General features: G+C 42.3%; 1 protein-coding gene across 1 annotated transcript in view; it reads left to right on the forward strand.

Moving 5' to 3' along the window:
• fbxo41 (F-box protein 41) overlaps positions 1–20325 on the forward strand; it is a 290646-nt gene that overhangs the window by 243274 nt on the left and 27047 nt on the right. The window lies entirely within an intron of this gene.

Genomic DNA, 20325 nt, shown 5'->3' on the forward strand with positions numbered 1-20325 from the left:
TAGGGTTAGGGTTGCTATTAGGGTTAGGGTTAGGGATGAATACCCATTGGAGCTCAAGATATTCTTCAATAACTTTTTTTCTGTAGGTCATAGAGACTTGGAAGTTGGTTCCATCTCCACTAATGTGGCTATGCCCGATCCATTGGTACCACCCCCGAGCTTCTACGACCTTTGGAAGGGGTAGGGTTAGGGTTGTGATTAGTGTTTGATTTTTTGGTTGTGATTAGGGTTAGGGTTAGGGATGAAAACCTATAGGAGTTCAAGATATTGTTCAATAACTTTTTTTCTGAAGGTCATAGAGACTTGGAAGTTGGTTCCATCGCCACTAATGTGGCTCTGCCCGATCCATTGGGACCATCCCCGAGCTTCTACGACCTTCAGAAATGGTGAAACCACCAAATCTATAAAAAAAAAGTAAAAGATATTTTTGAATAACTTTTCTTCTGAAAGTCCTAGAGACTTGTGCATTTCATGATTAATAAAGGGTGGCCTGCCACACAATCACACCGAATTTCAGCACGTTTCGAGCAAGCAGCGCGGAGTTATTCCAATTAATCCCTAATATGGGTTAGGGTTGCAATTAGGGTTAGGGTTAGGGTTAGGGTTAGGGTTGCTTTTAGGGTTAGGGTTAGGGTTGTGATTAGGGTTAGGGTTAGGGTTGCTATTAGGGTTAGGGTTAGGGATGAATACCCATTGGAGCTCAAGATATTCTTCAATAACTTTTTTTCTGTAGGTCATAGAGACTTGGAAGTTGGTTCCATCTCCACTAATGTGGCTATGCCCGATCCATTGGTACCACCCCCGAGCTTCTACGACCTTTGGAAGGGGTAGGGTTAGGGTTGTGATTAGTGTTTGATTTTTTGGTTGTGATTAGGGTTAGGGTTAGGGATGAAAACCTATAGGAGTTCAAGATATTGTTCAATAACTTTTTTTCTGAAGGTCATAGAGACTTGGAAGTTGGTTCCATCTCCACTAATGTGGCTCTGCCCGATCCATTGGGACCATCCCCGAGCTTCTACGACCTTCGGAAATGGTGAAACCAGCAAATCTATAAAAAAAAAGTAAAAGATATTTTTGAATAACTTTTCTTCTGAAAGTCCTAGAGACTTGTGCATTTCATGATTAATAAAGGGTGGCCTGCCACACAACCACACCAAATTTCAGCACGTTTCGAGCAAGCAGCGCGGAGTTATTCCAATTAATCCCTAATATGGGTTAGGGTTGCAATTAGGGTTAGGGTTAGGGTTAGGGTTGCGGTTAGGGTTAGGGTTGTGATTAGGGTTAGGGTTAGGGTTGCTATTAGGGTTAGGGTTAGGGATGAATACCCATTGGAGCTCAAGATATTCTTCAATAACTTTTTTTCTGTAGGTCATAGAGACTTGGAAGTTGGTTCCATCTCCACTAATGTGGCTATGCCCGATCCATTGGTACCACCCCCGAGCTTCTACGACCTTTGGAAGGGGTAGGGTTAGGGTTGTGATTAGTGTTTGATTTTTTGGTTGTGATTAGGGTTAGGGTTAGGGATGAAAACCTATAGGAGTTCAAGATATTGTTCAATAACTTTTTTTCTGAAGGTCATAGAGACTTGGAAGTTGGTTCCATCTCCACTAATGTGGCTCTGCCCGATCCATTGGGACCATCCCCGAGCTTCTACGACCTTCGGGAATGGTGAAACCAGCAAATCTATAAAAAAAAAGTAAAAGATATTTTTGAATAACTTTTCTTCTGAAAGTCCTAGAGACTTGTGCATTTCATGATTAATAAAGGGTGGCCTGCCACACAACCACACCAAATTTCAGCACGTTTCGAGCAAGCAGCGCGGAGTTATTCCAATTAATCCCTAATATGGGTTAGGGTTGCAATTAGGGTTAGGGTTAGGGTTAGGGTTGCAATTAGGGTTAGGGTTAGGGTTGTGATTAGGGTTAGGGTTAGGGTTGCTATTAGGGTTAGGGTTAGGGATGAATACCCATTGGAGCTCAAGATATTCTTCAATAACTTTTTTTCTGTAGGTCATAGAGACTTGGAAGTTGGTTCCATCTCCACTAATGTGGCTATGCCCGATCCATTGGTACCACCCCCGAGCTTCTACGACCTTTGGAAGGGGTAGGGTTAGGGTTGTGATTAGTGTTTGATTTTTTGGTTGTGATTAGGGTTAGGGTTAGGGATGAAAACCTATAGGAGTTCAAGATATTGTTCAATAACTTTTTTTCTGAAGGTCATAGAGACTTGGAAGTTGGTTCCATCGCCACTAATGTGGCTCTGCCCGATCCATTGGGACCATCCCCGAGCTTCTACGACCTTCAGAAATGGTGAAACCACCAAATCTATAAAAAAAAAGTAAAAGATATTTTTGAATAACTTTTCTTCTGAAAGTCCTAGAGACTTGTGCATTTCATGATTAATAAAGGGTGGCCTGCCACACAATCACACCGAATTTCAGCACGTTTCGAGCAAGCAGCGCGGAGTTATTCCAATTAATCCCTAATATGGGTTAGGGTTGCAATTAGGGTTAGGGTTAGGGTTAGGGTTAGGGTTGCTTTTAGGGTTAGGGTTAGGGTTGTGATTAGGGTTAGGGTTAGGGTTGCTATTAGGGTTAGGGTTAGGGATGAATACCCATTGGAGCTCAAGATATTCTTCAATAACTTTTTTTCTGTAGGTCATAGAGACTTGGAAGTTGGTTCCATCTCCACTAATGTGGCTATGCCCGATCCATTGGTACCACCCCCGAGCTTCTACGACCTTTGGAAGGGGTAGGGTTAGGGTTGTGATTAGTGTTTGATTTTTTGGTTGTGATTAGGGTTAGGGTTAGGGATGAAAACCTATAGGAGTTCAAGATATTGTTCAATAACTTTTTTTCTGAAGGTCATAGAGACTTGGAAGTTGGTTCCATCTCCACTAATGTGGCTCTGCCCGATCCATTGGGACCATCCCCGAGCTTCTACGACCTTCGGAAATGGTGAAACCAGCAAATCTATAAAAAAAAAGTAAAAGATATTTTTGAATAACTTTTCTTCTGAAAGTCCTAGAGACTTGTGCATTTCATGATTAATAAAGGGTGGCCTGCCACACAACCACACCAAATTTCAGCACGTTTCGAGCAAGCAGCGCGGAGTTATTCCAATTAATCCCTAATATGGGTTAGGGTTGCAATTAGGGTTAGGGTTAGGGTTAGGGTTAGGGTTGCTTTTAGGGTTAGGGTTATGGTTGTGATTAGGGTTAGGGTTAGGGTTGCTATTAGGGTTAGGGTTAGGGATGAATACCCATTGGAGCTCAAGATATTCTTCAATAACTTTTTTTCTGTAGGTCATAGAGACTTGGAAGTTGGTTCCATCTCCACTAATGTGGCTATGCCCGATCCATTGGTACCACCCCCGAGCTTCTACGACCTTTGGAAGGGGTAGGGTTAGGGTTGTGATTAGTGTTTGATTTTTTGGTTGTGATTAGGGTTAGGGTTAGGGATGAAAACCTATAGGAGTTCAAGATATTGTTCAATAACTTTTTTTCTGAAGGTCATAGAGACTTGGAAGTTGGTTCCATCGCCACTAATGTGGCTCTGCCCGATCCATTGGGACCATCCCCGAGCTTCTACGACCTTCAGAAATGGTGAAACCACCAAATCTATAAAAAAAAAGTAAAAGATATTTTTGAATAACTTTTCTTCTGAAAGTCCTAGAGACTTGTGCATTTCATGATTAATAAAGGGTGGCCTGCCACACAATCACACCGAATTTCAGCACGTTTCGAGCAAGCAGCGCGGAGTTATTCCAATTAATCCCTAATATGGGTTAGGGTTGCAATTAGGGTTAGGGTTAGGGTTAGGGTTAGGGTTGCTTTTAGGGTTAGGGTTAGGGTTGTGATTAGGGTTAGGGTTAGGGTTGCTATTAGGGTTAGGGTTAGGGATGAATACCCATTGGAGCTCAAGATATTCTTCAATAACTTTTTTTCTGTAGGTCATAGAGACTTGGAAGTTGGTTCCATCTCCACTAATGTGGCTATGCCCGATCCATTGGTACCACCCCCGAGCTTCTACGACCTTTGGAAGGGGTAGGGTTAGGGTTGTGATTAGTGTTTGATTTTTTGGTTGTGATTAGGGTTAGGGTTAGGGATGAAAACCTATAGGAGTTCAAGATATTGTTCAATAACTTTTTTTCTGAAGGTCATAGAGACTTGGAAGTTGGTTCCATCTCCACTAATGTGGCTCTGCCCGATCCATTGGGACCATCCCCGAGCTTCTACGACCTTCGGAAATGGTGAAACCAGCAAATCTATAAAAAAAAAGTAAAAGATATTTTTGAATAACTTTTCTTCTGAAAGTCCTAGAGACTTGTGCATTTCATGATTAATAAAGGGTGGCCTGCCACACAACCACACCAAATTTCAGCACGTTTCGAGCAAGCAGCGCGGAGTTATTCCAATTAATCCCTAATATGGGTTAGGGTTGCAATTAGGGTTAGGGTTAGGGTTAGGGTTGCGGTTAGGGTTAGGGTTGTGATTAGGGTTAGGGTTAGGGTTGCTATTAGGGTTAGGGTTAGGGATGAATACCCATTGGAGCTCAAGATATTCTTCAATAACTTTTTTTCTGTAGGTCATAGAGACTTGGAAGTTGGTTCCATCTCCACTAATGTGGCTATGCCCGATCCATTGGTACCACCCCCGAGCTTCTACGACCTTTGGAAGGGGTAGGGTTAGGGTTGTGATTAGTGTTTGATTTTTTGGTTGTGATTAGGGTTAGGGTTAGGGATGAAAACCTATAGGAGTTCAAGATATTGTTCAATAACTTTTTTTCTGAAGGTCATAGAGACTTGGAAGTTGGTTCCATCTCCACTAATGTGGCTCTGCCCGATCCATTGGGACCATCCCCGAGCTTCTACGACCTTCGGAAATGGTGAAACCAGCAAATCTATAAAAAAAAAGTAAAAGATATTTTTGAATAACTTTTCTTCTGAAAGTCCTAGAGACTTGTGCATTTCATGATTAATAAAGGGTGGCCTGCCACACAATCACACCGAATTTCAGCACGTTTCGAGCAAGCAGCGCGGAGTTATTCCAATTAATCCCTAATATGGGTTAGGGTTGCAATTAGGGTTAGGGTTAGGGTTAGGGTTGCTTTTAGGGTTAGGGTTAGGGTTGTGATTAGGGTTAGGGTTAGGGTTGCTATTAGGGTTAGGGTTAGGGATGAATACCCATTGGAGCTCAAGATATTCTTCAATAACTTTTTTTCTGTAGGTCATAGAGACTTGGAAGTTGGTTCCATCTCCACTAATGTGGCTATGCCCGATCCATTGGTACCACCCCCGAGCTTCTACGACCTTTGGAAGGGGTAGGGTTAGGGTTGTGATTAGTGTTTGATTTTTTGGTTGTGATTAGGGTTAGGGTTAGGGATGAAAACCTATAGGAGTTCAAGATATTGTTCAATAACTTTTTTTCTGAAGGTCATAGAGACTTGGAAGTTGGTTCCATCTCCACTAATGTGGCTCTGCCCGATCCATTGGGACCATCCCCGAGCTTCTACGACCTTCGGAAATGGTGAAACCAGCAAATCTATAAAAAAAAAGTAAAAGATATTTTTGAATAACTTTTCTTCTGAAAGTCCTAGAGACTTGTGCATTTCATGATTAATAAAGGGTGGCCTGCCACACAACCACACCAAATTTCAGCACGTTTCGAGCAAGCAGCGCGGAGTTATTCCAATTAATCCCTAATATGGGTTAGGGTTGCAATTAGGGTTAGGGTTAGGGTTAGGGTTAGGGTTGCTTTTAGGGTTAGGGTTATGGTTGTGATTAGGGTTAGGGTTAGGGTTGCTATTAGGGTTAGGGTTAGGGATGAATACCCATTGGAGCTCAAGATATTCTTCAATAACTTTTTTTCTGTAGGTCATAGAGACTTGGAAGTTGGTTCCATCTCCACTAATGTGGCTATGCCCGATCCATTGGTACCACCCCCGAGCTTCTACGACCTTTGGAAGGGGTAGGGTTAGGGTTGTGATTAGTGTTTGATTTTTTGGTTGTGATTAGGGTTAGGGTTAGGGATGAAAACCTATAGGAGTTCAAGATATTGTTCAATAACTTTTTTTCTGAAGGTCATAGAGACTTGGAAGTTGGTTCCATCTCCACTAATGTGGCTCTGCCCGATCCATTGGGACCATCCCCGAGCTTCTACGACCTTCGGAAATGGTGAAACCAGCAAATCTATAAAAAAAAAGTAAAAGATATTTTTGAATAACTTTTCTTCTGAAAGTCCTAGAGACTTGTGCATTTCATGATTAATAAAGGGTGGCCTGCCACACAACCACACTAAATTTCAGCACGTTTCGAGCAAGCAGCGCGGAGTTATTCCAATTAATCCCTAATATGGGTTAGGGTTGCAATTAGGGTTAGGGTTAGGGTTAGGGTTGCAATTAGGGTTAGGGTTAGGGTTGTGATTAGGGTTAGGGTTAGGGTTGCTATTAGGGTTAGGGTTAGGGATGAATACCCATTGGAGCTCAAGATATTCTTCAATAACTTTTTTTCTGTAGGTCATAGAGACTTGGAAGTTGGTTCCATCTCCACTAATGTGGCTATGCCCGATCCATTGGTACCACCCCCGAGCTTCTACGACCTTTGGAAGGGGTAGGGTTAGGGTTGTGATTAGTGTTTGATTTTTTGGTTGTGATTAGGGTTAGGGTTAGGGATGAAAACCTATAGGAGTTCAAGATATTGTTCAATAACTTTTTTTCTGAAGGTCATAGAGACTTGGAAGTTGGTTCCATCGCCACTAATGTGGCTCTGCCCGATCCATTGGGACCATCCCCGAGCTTCTACGACCTTCAGAAATGGTGAAACCACCAAATCTATAAAAAAAAAGTAAAAGATATTTTTGAATAACTTTTCTTCTGAAAGTCCTAGAGACTTGTGCATTTCATGATTAATAAAGGGTGGCCTGCCACACAATCACACCGAATTTCAGCACGTTTCGAGCAAGCAGCGCGGAGTTATTCCAATTAATCCCTAATATGGGTTAGGGTTGCAATTAGGGTTAGGGTTAGGGTTAGGGTTAGGGTTGCTTTTAGGGTTAGGGTTAGGGTTGTGATTAGGGTTAGGGTTAGGGTTGCTATTAGGGTTAGGGTTAGGGATGAATACCCATTGGAGCTCAAGATATTCTTCAATAACTTTTTTTCTGTAGGTCATAGAGACTTGGAAGTTGGTTCCATCTCCACTAATGTGGCTATGCCCGATCCATTGGTACCACCCCCGAGCTTCTACGACCTTTGGAAGGGGTAGGGTTAGGGTTGTGATTAGTGTTTGATTTTTTGGTTGTGATTAGGGTTAGGGTTAGGGATGAAAACCTATAGGAGTTCAAGATATTGTTCAATAACTTTTTTTCTGAAGGTCATAGAGACTTGGAAGTTGGTTCCATCTCCACTAATGTGGCTCTGCCCGATCCATTGGGACCATCCCCGAGCTTCTACGACCTTCGGAAATGGTGAAACCAGCAAATCTATAAAAAAAAAGTAAAAGATATTTTTGAATAACTTTTCTTCTGAAAGTCCTAGAGACTTGTGCATTTCATGATTAATAAAGGGTGGCCTGCCACACAACCACACCAAATTTCAGCACGTTTCGAGCAAGCAGCGCGGAGTTATTCCAATTAATCCCTAATATGGGTTAGGGTTGCAATTAGGGTTAGGGTTAGGGTTAGGGTTAGGGTTGCTTTTAGGGTTAGGGTTATGGTTGTGATTAGGGTTAGGGTTAGGGTTGCTATTAGGGTTAGGGTTAGGGATGAATACCCATTGGAGCTCAAGATATTCTTCAATAACTTTTTTTCTGTAGGTCATAGAGACTTGGAAGTTGGTTCCATCTCCACTAATGTGGCTATGCCCGATCCATTGGTACCACCCCCGAGCTTCTACGACCTTTGGAAGGGGTAGGGTTAGGGTTGTGATTAGTGTTTGATTTTTTGGTTGTGATTAGGGTTAGGGTTAGGGATGAAAACCTATAGGAGTTCAAGATATTGTTCAATAACTTTTTTTCTGAAGGTCATAGAGACTTGGAAGTTGGTTCCATCTCCACTAATGTGGCTCTGCCCGATCCATTGGGACCATCCCCGAGCTTCTACGACCTTCGGAAATGGTGAAACCAGCAAATCTATAAAAAAAAAGTAAAAGATATTTTTGAATAACTTTTCTTCTGAAAGTCCTAGAGACTTGTGCATTTCATGATTAATAAAGGGTGGCCTGCCACACAACCACACTAAATTTCAGCACGTTTCGAGCAAGCAGCGCGGAGTTATTCCAATTAATCCCTAATATGGGTTAGGGTTGCAATTAGGGTTAGGGTTAGGGTTAGGGTTGCAATTAGGGTTAGGGTTAGGGTTGTGATTAGGGTTAGGGTTAGGGTTGCTATTAGGGTTAGGGTTAGGGATGAATACCCATTGGAGCTCAAGATATTCTTCAATAACTTTTTTTCTGTAGGTCATAGAGACTTGGAAGTTGGTTCCATCTCCACTAATGTGGCTATGCCCGATCCATTGGTACCACCCCCGAGCTTCTACGACCTTTGGAAGGGGTAGGGTTAGGGTTGTGATTAGTGTTTGATTTTTTGGTTGTGATTAGGGTTAGGGTTAGGGATGAAAACCTATAGGAGTTCAAGATATTGTTCAATAACTTTTTTTCTGAAGGTCATAGAGACTTGGAAGTTGGTTCCATCGCCACTAATGTGGCTCTGCCCGATCCATTGGGACCATCCCCGAGCTTCTACGACCTTCAGAAATGGTGAAACCACCAAATCTATAAAAAAAAAGTAAAAGATATTTTTGAATAACTTTTCTTCTGAAAGTCCTAGAGACTTGTGCATTTCATGATTAATAAAGGGTGGCCTGCCACACAATCACACCGAATTTCAGCACGTTTCGAGCAAGCAGCGCGGAGTTATTCCAATTAATCCCTAATATGGGTTAGGGTTGCAATTAGGGTTAGGGTTAGGGTTAGGGTTAGGGTTGCTTTTAGGGTTAGGGTTAGGGTTGTGATTAGGGTTAGGGTTAGGGTTGCTATTAGGGTTAGGGTTAGGGATGAATACCCATTGGAGCTCAAGATATTCTTCAATAACTTTTTTTCTGTAGGTCATAGAGACTTGGAAGTTGGTTCCATCTCCACTAATGTGGCTATGCCCGATCCATTGGTACCACCCCCGAGCTTCTACGACCTTTGGAAGGGGTAGGGTTAGGGTTGTGATTAGTGTTTGATTTTTTGGTTGTGATTAGGGTTAGGGTTAGGGATGAAAACCTATAGGAGTTCAAGATATTGTTCAATAACTTTTTTTCTGAAGGTCATAGAGACTTGGAAGTTGGTTCCATCTCCACTAATGTGGCTCTGCCCGATCCATTGGGACCATCCCCGAGCTTCTACGACCTTCGGAAATGGTGAAACCAGCAAATCTATTAAAAAAAAGTAAAAGATATTTTTGAATAACTTTTCTTCTGAAAGTCCTAGAGACTTGTGCATTTCATGATTAATAAAGGGTGGCCTGCCACACAACCACACCAAATTTCAGCACGTTTCGAGCAAGCAGCGCGGAGTTATTCCAATTAATCCCTAATATGGGTTAGGGTTGCAATTAGGGTTAGGGTTAGGGTTAGGGTTAGGGTTGCTTTTAGGGTTAGGGTTATGGTTGTGATTAGGGTTAGGGTTAGGGTTGCTATTAGGGTTAGGGTTAGGGATGAATACCCATTGGAGCTCAAGATATTCTTCAATAACTTTTTTTCTGTAGGTCATAGAGACTTGGAAGTTGGTTCCATCTCCACTAATGTGGCTATGCCCGATCCATTGGTACCACCCCCGAGCTTCTACGACCTTTGGAAGGGGTAGGGTTAGGGTTGTGATTAGTGTTTGATTTTTTGGTTGTGATTAGGGTTAGGGTTAGGGATGAAAACCTATAGGAGTTCAAGATATTGTTCAATAACTTTTTTTCTGAAGGTCATAGAGACTTGGAAGTTGGTGCCATCTCCACTAATGTGGCTCTGCCCGATCCATTGGGACCATCCCCGAGCTTCTACGACCTTCGGAAATGGTGAAACCACCAAATCTATAAAAAAAAAGTAAAAGATATTTTTGAATAACTTTTCTTCTGAAAGTCCTAGAGACTTGTGCATTTCATGATTAATAAAGGGTGGCCTGCCACACAACCACACTAAATTTCAGCACGTTTCGAGCAAGCAGCGCGGAGTTATTCCAATTAATCCCTAATATGGGTTAGGGTTGCAATTAGGGTTAGGGTTAGGGTTAGGGTTGCAATTAGGGTTAGGGTTAGGGTTGTGATTAGGGTTAGGGTTAGGGTTGCTATTAGGGTTAGGGTTAGGGATGAATACCCATTGGAGCTCAAGATATTCTTCAATAACTTTTTTTCTGTAGGTCATAGAGACTTGGAAGTTGGTTCCATCTCCACTAATGTGGCTATGCCCGATCCATTGGTACCACCCCCGAGCTTCTACGACCTTTGGAAGGGGTAGGGTTAGGGTTGTGATTAGTGTTTGATTTTTTGGTTGTGATTAGGGTTAGGGTTAGGGATGAAAACCTATAGGAGTTCAAGATATTGTTCAATAACTTTTTTTCTGAAGGTCATAGAGACTTGGAAATTGGTTCCATCGCCACTAATGTGGCTCTGCCCGATCCATTGGGACCATCCCCGAGCTTCTACGACCTTCAGAAATGGTGAAACCACCAAATCTATAAAAAAAAAGTAAAAGATATTTTTGAATAACTTTTCTTCTGAAAGTCCTAGAGACTTGTGCATTTCATGATTAATAAAGGGTGGCCTGCCACACAATCACACCGAATTTCAGCACGTTTCGAGCAAGCAGCGCGGAGTTATTCCAATTAATCCCTAATATGGGTTAGGGTTGCAATTAGGGTTAGGGTTAGGGTTAGGGTTAGGGTTGCTTTTAGGGTTAGGGTTAGGGTTGTGATTAGGGTTAGGGTTAGGGTTGCTATTAGGGTTAGGGTTAGGGATGAATACCCATTGGAGCTCAAGATATTCTTCAATAACTTTTTTTCTGTAGGTCATAGAGACTTGGAAGTTGGTTCCATCTCCACTAATGTGGCTATGCCCGATCCATTGGGACCATCCCTGAGCTTCTACGACCTTTGGAAGGGGTAGGGTTAGGGTTGTGATTAGTGTTTGATTTTTTGGTTGTGATTAGGGTTAGGGTTAGGGATGAAAACCTATAGGAGTTCAAGATATTGTTCAATAACTTTTTTTCTGAAGGTCATAGAGACTTGGAAGTTGGTTCCATCTCCACTAATGTGGCTCTGCCCGATCCATTGGGACCATCCCCGAGCTTCTACGACCTTCGGAAATGGTGAAACCAGCAAATCTATAAAAAAAAAGTAAAAGATATTTTTGAATAACTTTTCTTCTGAAAGTCCTAGAGACTTGTGCATTTCTTGATTAATAAAGGGTGGCCTGCCACACAACCACACCAAATTTCAGCACGTTTCGAGCAAGCAGCGCGGAGTTATTCCAATTAATCCCTAATATGGGTTAGGGTTGCAATTAGGGTTAGGGTTAGGGTTAGGGTTGCGGTTAGGGTTAGGGTTGTGATTAGGGTTAGGGTTAGGGTTGCTATTAGGGTTAGGGTTAGGGATGAATACCCATTGGAGCTCAAGATATTCTTCAATAACTTTTTTTCTGTAGGTCATAGAGACTTGGAAGTTGGTTCCATCTCCACTAATGTGGCTATGCCCGATCCATTGGTACCACCCCCGAGCTTCTACGACCTTTGGAAGGGGTAGGGTTAGGGTTGTGATTAGTGTTTGATTTTTTGGTTGTGATTAGGGTTAGGGTTAGGGATGAAAACCTATAGGAGTTCAAGATATTGTTCAATAACTTTTTTTCTGAAGGTCATAGAGACTTGGAAGTTGGTTCCATCTCCACTAATGTGGCTCTGCCCGATCCATTGGGACCATCCCCGAGCTTCTACGACCTTCGGAAATGGTGAAACCAGCAAATCTATAAAAAAAAAGTAAAAGATATTTTTGAATAACTTTTCTTCTGAAAGTCCTAGAGACTTGTGCATTTCATGATTAATAAAGGGTGGCCTGCCACACAACCACACCAAATTTCAGCACGTTTCGAGCAAGCAGCGCGGAGTTATTCCAATTAATCCCTAATATGGGTTAGGGTTGCAATTAGGGTTAGGGTTAGGGTTAGGGTTAGGGTTGTGATTAGGGTTAGGGTTAGGGTTGCTATTAGGGTTAGGGTTAGGGATGAATACCCATTGGAGCTCAAGATATTCTTCAATAACTTTTTTTCTGTAGGTCATAGAGACTTGGAAGTTGGTTCCATCTCCACTAATGTGGCTATGCCCGATCCATTGGTACCACCCCCGAGCTTCTACGACCTTTGGAAGGGGTAGGGTTAGGGTTTTGATTAGTGTTTGATTTTTTGGTTGTGATTAGGGTTAGGGTTAGGGATGAAAACCTATAGGAGTTCAAGATATTGTTCAATAACTTTTTTTCTGAAGGTCATAGAGACTTGGAAGTTGGTTCCATCTCCACTAATGTGGCTCTGCCCGATCCATTGGGACCATCCCCGAGCTTCTACGACCTTCGGAAATGGTGAAACCACCAAATCTATAAAAAAAAAGTACAAGATATTTTTGAATAACTTTTCTTCTGAAAGTCCTAGAGACTTGTGCATTTCATGATTAATAAAGGGTGGCCTGCCACAGAACCACACTGAATTTCAGCACGTTTCGAGCAAGCAGCGCGGAGTTATTCCAATTAATCCCTAATATGGGTTAGGGTTGCAATTAGGGTTAGGGTTAGGGTTGCTTTTAGGGTTAGGGTTGTGATTAGGGTTAGGGTTAGGGTTGCTATTAGGGTTAGGGTTAGGGATGAATACCCATTGGAGCTCAAGATATTCTTCAATAACTTTTTTCTGTAGGTCATAGAGACTTGGAAGTTGGTTCCATCTCCACTAATGTGGCTATGCCCGATCCATTGGTACCACCCCCGAGCTTCTACGACCTTTGGAAGGGGTAGGGTTAGGGTTGTGATTAGTGTTTGATTTTTTGGTTGTGATTAGGGTTAGGGTTAGGGATGAAAACCTATAGGAGTTCAAGATATTGTTCAATAACTTTTTTTCTGAAGGTCATAGAGACTTGGAAGTTGGTTCCATCTCCACTAATGTGGCTCTGCCCGATCCATTGGGACCATCCCCGAGCTTCTACGACCTTCGGAAATGGTGAAACCAGCAAATCTATAAAAAAAAAGTAAAAGATATTTTTGAATAACTTTTCTTCTGAAAGTCCTAGAGACTTGTGCATTTCATGATTAATAAAGGGTGGCCTGCCACACAACCACACCAAATTTCAGCACGTTTCGAGCAAGCAGCGCGGAGTTATTCCAATTAATCCCTAATATGGGTTAGGGTTGCAATTAGGGTTAGGGTTAGGGTTAGGGTTGTGATTAGGGTTAGGGTTAGGGTTGCTATTAGGGTTAGGGTTAGGGATGAATACCCATTGGAGCTCAAGATATTCTTCAATAACTTTTTTTCTGTAGGTCATAGAGACTTGGAAGTTGGTTCCATCTCCACTACTGTGGCTATGCCCGATCCATTGGTACCACCCCCGAGCTTCTACGACCTTTGGAAGGGGTAGGGTTAGGGTTGTGATTAGTGTTTGATTTTTTGGTTGTGATTAGGGTTAGGGTTAGGGATGAAAACCTATAGGAGTTCAAGATATTGTTCAATAACTTTTTTTCTGAAGGTCATAGAGACTTGGAAGTTGGTTCCATCGCCACTAATGTGGCTCTGCCCGATCCATTGGGACCATCCCCGAGCTTCTACGACCTTCGGAAATGGTGAAACCACCAAATCTATAAAAAAAAAGTAAAAGATATTTTTGAATAACTTTTCTTCTGAAAGTCCTAGAGACTTGTGCATTTCATGATTAATAAAGGGTGGCCTGCCACACAACCACACCGAATTTCAGCACGTTTCGAGCAAGCAGCGCGGAGTTATTCCAATTAATCCCTAATATGGGTTAGGGTTGCAATTAGGGTTAGGGTTAGGGTAAGGGTTGCAATTAGGGTTAGGGTTAGGGTTGTGATTAGGGTTAGGGTTAGGGTTGCTATTAGGGTTAGGGTTAGGGATGAATACCCATTGGAGCTCAAGATATTCTTCAATAACTTTTTTTCTGTAGGTCATAGAGACTTGGAAGTTGGTTCCATCTCCACTAATGTGGCTATGCCCGATCCATTGGTACCACCCCCGAGCTTCTACGACCTTTGGAAGGGGTAGGGTTAGGGTTTTGATTAGTGTTTGATTTTTTGGTTGTGATTAGGGTTAGGGTTAGGGATGAAAACCTATAGGAGTTCAAGATATTGTTCAATAACTTTTTTTCTGAAGGTCATAGAGACTTGGAAGTTGGTTCCATCTCCACTAATGTGGCTCTGCCCGATCCATTGGGACCATCCCCGAGCTTCTACGACCTTCGGAAATGGTGAAACCACCAAATCTATAAAAAAAAAGTACAAGATATTTTTGAATAACTTTTCTTCTGAAAGTCCTAGAGACTTGTGCATTTCATGATTAATAAAGGGTGGCCTGCCACACAACCACACCGAATTTCAGCACGTTTCGAGCAAGCAGCGCGGAGTTATTCCAATTAATCCCTAATATGGGTTAGGGTTGCAATTAGGGTTAGGGTTAGGGTTAGGGTTAGGGTTAGGGTTAGGGTTGCTTTTAGGGTTAGGGTTAGGGTTGTGATTAGGGTTAGGGTTAGGGTTGCTATTAGGGTTAGGGTTAGGGATGAATACCCATTGGAGCTCAAGATATTCTTCAATAACTTTTTTTCTGTAGGTCATAGAGACTTGGAAGTTGGTTCCATCTCCACTAATGTGGCTATGCCCGATCCATTGGTACCACCCCCGAGCTTCTACGACCTTTGGAAGGGGTAGGGTTAGGGTTGTGATTAGTGTTTGATTTTTTGGTTGTGATTAGGGTTAGGGTTAGGGATGAAAACCTATAGGAGTTCAAGATATTGTTCAATAACTTTTTTTCTGAAGGTCATAGAGACTTGGAAGTTGGTTCCATCGCCACTAATGTGGCTCTGCCCGATCCATTGGGACCATCCCCGAGCTTCTACGACCTTCGGAAATGGTGAAACCACCAAATCTATAAAAAAAAAGTAAAAGATATTTTTGAATAACTTTTCTTCTGAAAGTCCTAGAGACTTGTGCATTTCATGATTAATAAAGGGTGGCCTGCCACACAACCACACTAAATTTCAGCACGTTTCGAGCAAGCAGCGCGGAGTTATTCCAATTAATCCCTAATATGGGTTAGGGTTGCAATTAGGGTTAGGGTTAGGGTTGCAATTAGGGTTAGGGTTAGGGTTGTGATTAGGGTTAGGGTTAGGGTTGCTATTAGGGTTAGGGTTAGGGATGAATACCCATTGGAGCTCAAGATATTCTTCAATAACTTTTTTTCTGTAGGTCATAGAGACTTGGAAGTTGGTTCCATCTCCACTAATGTGGCTATGCCCGATCCATTGGTACCACCCCCGAGCTTCTACGACCTTTGGAAGGGGTAGGGTTAGGGTTGTGATTAGTGTTTGATTTTTTGGTTGTGATTAGGGTTAGGGTTAGGGATGAAAACCTATAGGAGTTCAAGATATTGTTCAATAACTTTTTTTCTGAAGGTCATAGAGACTTGGAAGTTGGTTCCATCGCCACTAATGTGGCTCTGCCCGATCCATTGGGACCATCCCCGAGCTTCTACGACCTTCGGAAATGGTGAAACCACCAAATCTATAAAAAAAAAGTAAAAGATATTTTTGAATAACTTTTCTTCTGAAAGTCCTAGAGACTTGTGCATTTCATGATTAATAAAGGGTGGCCTGCCACACAACCACACCGAATTTCAGCACGTTTCGAGCAAGCAGCGCGGAGTTATTCCAATTAATCCCTAATATGGGTTAGGGTTGCAATTAGGGTTAGGGTTAGGGTAAGGGTTGCAATTAGGGTTAGGGTTAGGGTTGTGATTAGGGTTAGGGTTAGGGTTGCTATTAGGGTTAGGGTTAGGGATGAATACCCATTGGAGCTCAAGATATTCTTCAATAACTTTTTTTCTGTAGGTCATAGAGACTTGGAAGTTGGTTCCATCTCCACTAATGTGGCTATGCCCGATCCATTGGTACCACCCCCGAGCTTCTACGACCTTTGGAAGGGGTAGGGTTAGGGTTTTGATTAGTGTTTGATTTTTTGGTTGTGATTAGGGTTAGGGTTAGGGATGAAAACCTATAGGAGTTCAAGATATTGTTCAATAACTTTTTTTCTGAAGGTCATAGAGACTTGGAAGTTGGTTCCATCTCCACTAATGTGGCTCTGCCCGATCCATTGGGACCATCCCCGAGCTTCTACGACCTTCGGAAATGGTGAAACCACCAAATCTATAAAAAAAAAGTACAAGATATTTTTGAATAACTTTTCTTCTGAAAGTCCTAGAGACTTGTGCATTTCATGATTAATAAAGGGTGGCCTGCCACACAACCACACCGAATTTCAGCACGTTTCGAGCAAGCAGCGCGGAGTTATTCCAATTAATCCCTAATATGGGTTAGGGTTGCAATTAGGGTTAGGGTTAGGGTTAGGGTTAGGGTTGCTTTTAGGGTTAGGGTTAGGGTTGTGATTAGGGTTAGGGTTAGGGTTGCTATTAGGGTTAGGGTTAGGGATGAATACCCATTGGAGCTCAAGATATTCTTCAATAACTTTTTTTCTGTAGGTCATAGAGACTTGGAAGTTGGTTCCATCTCCACTAATGTGGCTATGCCCGATCCATTGGTACCACCCCCGAGCTTCTACGACCTTTGGAAGGGGTAGGGTTAGGGTTGTGATTAGTGTTTGATTTTTTGGTTGTGATTAGGGTTAGGGTTAGGGATGAAAACCTATAGGAGTTCAAGATATTGTTCAATAACTTTTTTTCTGAAGGTCATAGAGACTTGGAAGTTGGTTCCATCGCCACTAATGTGGCTCTGCCCGATCCATTGGGACCATCCCCGAGCTTCTACGACCTTCGGAAATGGTGAAACCACCAAATCTATAAAAAAAAAGTAAAAGATATTTTTGAATAACTTTTCTTCTGAAAGTCCTAGAGACTTGTGCATTTCATGATTAATAAAGGGTGGCCTGCCACACAACCACACCAAATTTCAGCACGTTTCGAGCAAGCAGCGCGGAGTTATTCCAATTAATCCCTAATATGGGTTAGGGTTGCAATTAGGGTTAGGGTTAGGGTTAGGGTTGCAATTAGGGTTAGGGTTAGGGTTGTGATTAGGGTTAGGGTTAGGGTTGCTATTAGGGTTAGGGTTAGGGATGAATACCCATTGGAGCTCAAGATATTCTTCAATAACTTTTTTTCTGTAGGTCATAGAGACTTGGAAGTTGGTTCCATCTCCACTAATGTGGCTATGCCCGATCCATTGGTACCACCCCCGAGCTTCTACGACCTTTGGAAGGGGTAGGGTTAGGGTTGTGATTAGTGTTTGATTTTTTGGTTGTGATTAGGGTTAGGGTTAGGGATGAAAACCTATAGGAGTTCAAGATATTGTTCAATAACTTTTTTTCTGAAGGTCATAGAGACTTGGAAGTTGGTTCCATCGCCACTAATGTGGCTCTGCCCGATCCATTGGGACCATCCCCGAGCTTCTACGACCTTCGGAAATGGTGAAACCACCAAATCTATAAAAAAAAAGTAAAAGATATTTTTGAATAACTTTTCTTCTGAAAGTCCTAGAGACTTGTGCATTTCATGATTAATAAAGGGTGGCCTGCCACACAACCACACTAAATTTCAGCACGTTTCGAGCAAGCAGCGCGGAGTTATTCCAATTAATCCCTAATATGGGTTAGGGTTGCAATTAGGGTTAGGGTTAGGGTTAGGGTTGCAATTAGGGTTAGGGTTAGGGTTGTGATTAGGGTTAGGGTTAGGGTTGCTATTAGGGTTAGGGTTAGGGATGAATACCCATTGGAGCTCAAGATATTCTTCAATAACTTTTTTTCTGTAGGTCATAGAGACTTGGAAGTTGGTTCCATCTCCACTAATGTGGCTATGCCCGATCCATTGGTACCACCCCCGAGCTTCTACGACCTTTGGAAGGGGTAGGGTTAGGGTTGTGATTAGTGTTTGATTTTTTGGTTGTGATTAGGGTTAGGGTTAGGGATGAAAACCTATAGGAGTTCAAGATATTGTTCAATAACTTTTTTTCTGAAGGTCATAGAGACTTGGAAGTTGGTTCCATCGCCACTAATGTGGCTCTGCCCGATCCATTGGGACCATCCCCGAGCTTCTACGACCTTCGGAAATGGTGAAACCACCAAATCTATAAAAAAAAAGTAAAAGATATTTTTGAATAACTTTTCTTCTGAAAGTCCTAGAGACTTGTGCATTTCATGATTAATAAAGGGTGGCCTGCCACACAACCACACTAAATTTCAGCACGTTTCGAGCAAGCAGCGCGGAGTTATTCCAATTAATCCCTAATATGGGTTAGGGTTGCAATTAGGGTTAGGGTTAGGGTTAGGGTTGCAATTAGGGTTAGGGTTAGGGTTGTGATTAGGGTTAGGGTTAGGGTTGCTATTAGGGTTAGGGTTAGGGATGAATACCCATTGGAGCTCAAGATATTCTTCAATAACTTTTTTTCTGTAGGTCATAGAGACTTGGAAGTTGGTTCCATCTCCACTAATGTGGCTATGCCCGATCCATTGGTACCACCCCCGAGCTTCTACGACCTTTGGAAGGGGTAGGGTTAGGGTTGTGATTAGTGTTTGATTTTTTGGTTGTGATTAGGGTTAGGGTTAGGGATGAAAACCTATAGGAGTTCAAGATATTGTTCAATAACTTTTTTTCTGAAGGTCATAGAGACTTGGAAGTTGGTTCCATCGCCACTAATGTGGCTCTGCCCGATCCATTGGGACCATCCCCGAGCTTCTACGACCTTCGGAAATGGTGAAACCACCAAATCTATAAAAAAAAAGTAAAAGATATTTTTGAATAACTTTTCTTCTGAAAGTCCTAGAGACTTGTGCATTTCATGATTAATAAAGGGTGGCCTGCCACACAACCACACCGAATTTCAGCACGTTTCGAGCAAGCAGCGCGGAGTTATTCCAATTAATCCCTAATATGGGTTAGGGTTGCAATTAGGGTTAGGGTTAGGGTAAGGGTTGCAATTAGGGTTAGGGTTAGGGTTGTGATTAGGGTTAGGGTTAGGGTTGCTATTAGGGTTAGGGTTAGGGATGAATACCCATTGGAGCTCAAGATATTCTTCAATAACTTTTTTTCTGTAGGTCATAGAGACTTGGAAGTTGGTTCCATCTCCACTAATGTGGCTATGCCCGATCCATTGGTACCACCCCCGAGCTTCTACGACCTTTGGAAGGGGTAGGGTTAGGGTTTTGATTAGTGTTTGATTTTTTGGTTGTGATTAGGGTTAGGGTTAGGGATGAAAACCTATAGGAGTTCAAGATATTGTTCAATAACTTTTTTTCTGAAGGTCATAGAGACTTGGAAGTTGGTTCCATCTCCACTAATGTGGCTCTGCCCGATCCATTGGGACCATCCCCGAGCTTCTACGACCTTCGGAAATGGTGAAACCACCAAATCTATAAAAAAAAAGTACAAGATATTTTTGAATAACTTTTCTTCTGAAAGTCCTAGAGACTTGTGCATTTCATGATTAATAAAGGGTGGCCTGCCACACAACCACACCGAATTTCAGCACGTTTCGAGCAAGCAGCGCGGAGTTATTCCAATTAATCCCTAATATGGGTTAGGGTTGCAATTAGGGTTAGGGTTAGGGTTAGGGTTGCAATTAGGGTTAGGGTTAGGGTTGTGATTAGGGTTAGGGTTAGGGTTGCTATTAGGGTTAGGGTTAGGGATGAATACCCATTGGAGCTCAAGATATTCTTCAATAACTTTTTTTCTGTAGGTCATAGAGACTTGGAAGTTGGTTCCATCTACACTAATGTGGCTATGCCCGATCCATTGGTACCACCCCCGAGCTTCTACGACCTTTGGAAGGGGTAGGGTTAGGGTTGTGATTAGTGTTTGATTTTTTGGTTGTGATTAGGGTTAGGGTTAGGGATGAAAACCTATAGGAGTTCAAGATATTGTTCAATAACTTTTTTTCTGAAGGTCATAGAGACTTGGAAGTTGGTTCCATCTCCACTAATGTGGCTCTGCCCGATCCATTGGGACCATCCCCGAGCGTCTACGACCTTCGGAAATGGTGAAACCACCAAATCTATTAAAAAAAAGTACAAGATATTTTTGAATAACTTTTCTTCTGAAA

This window comes from Paralichthys olivaceus, chromosome 8 (genome assembly GCF_024713975.1).
Source record: "Paralichthys olivaceus isolate ysfri-2021 chromosome 8, ASM2471397v2, whole genome shotgun sequence".
Classification (NCBI taxonomy): domain Eukaryota; kingdom Metazoa; phylum Chordata; class Actinopteri; order Pleuronectiformes; family Paralichthyidae; genus Paralichthys; species Paralichthys olivaceus.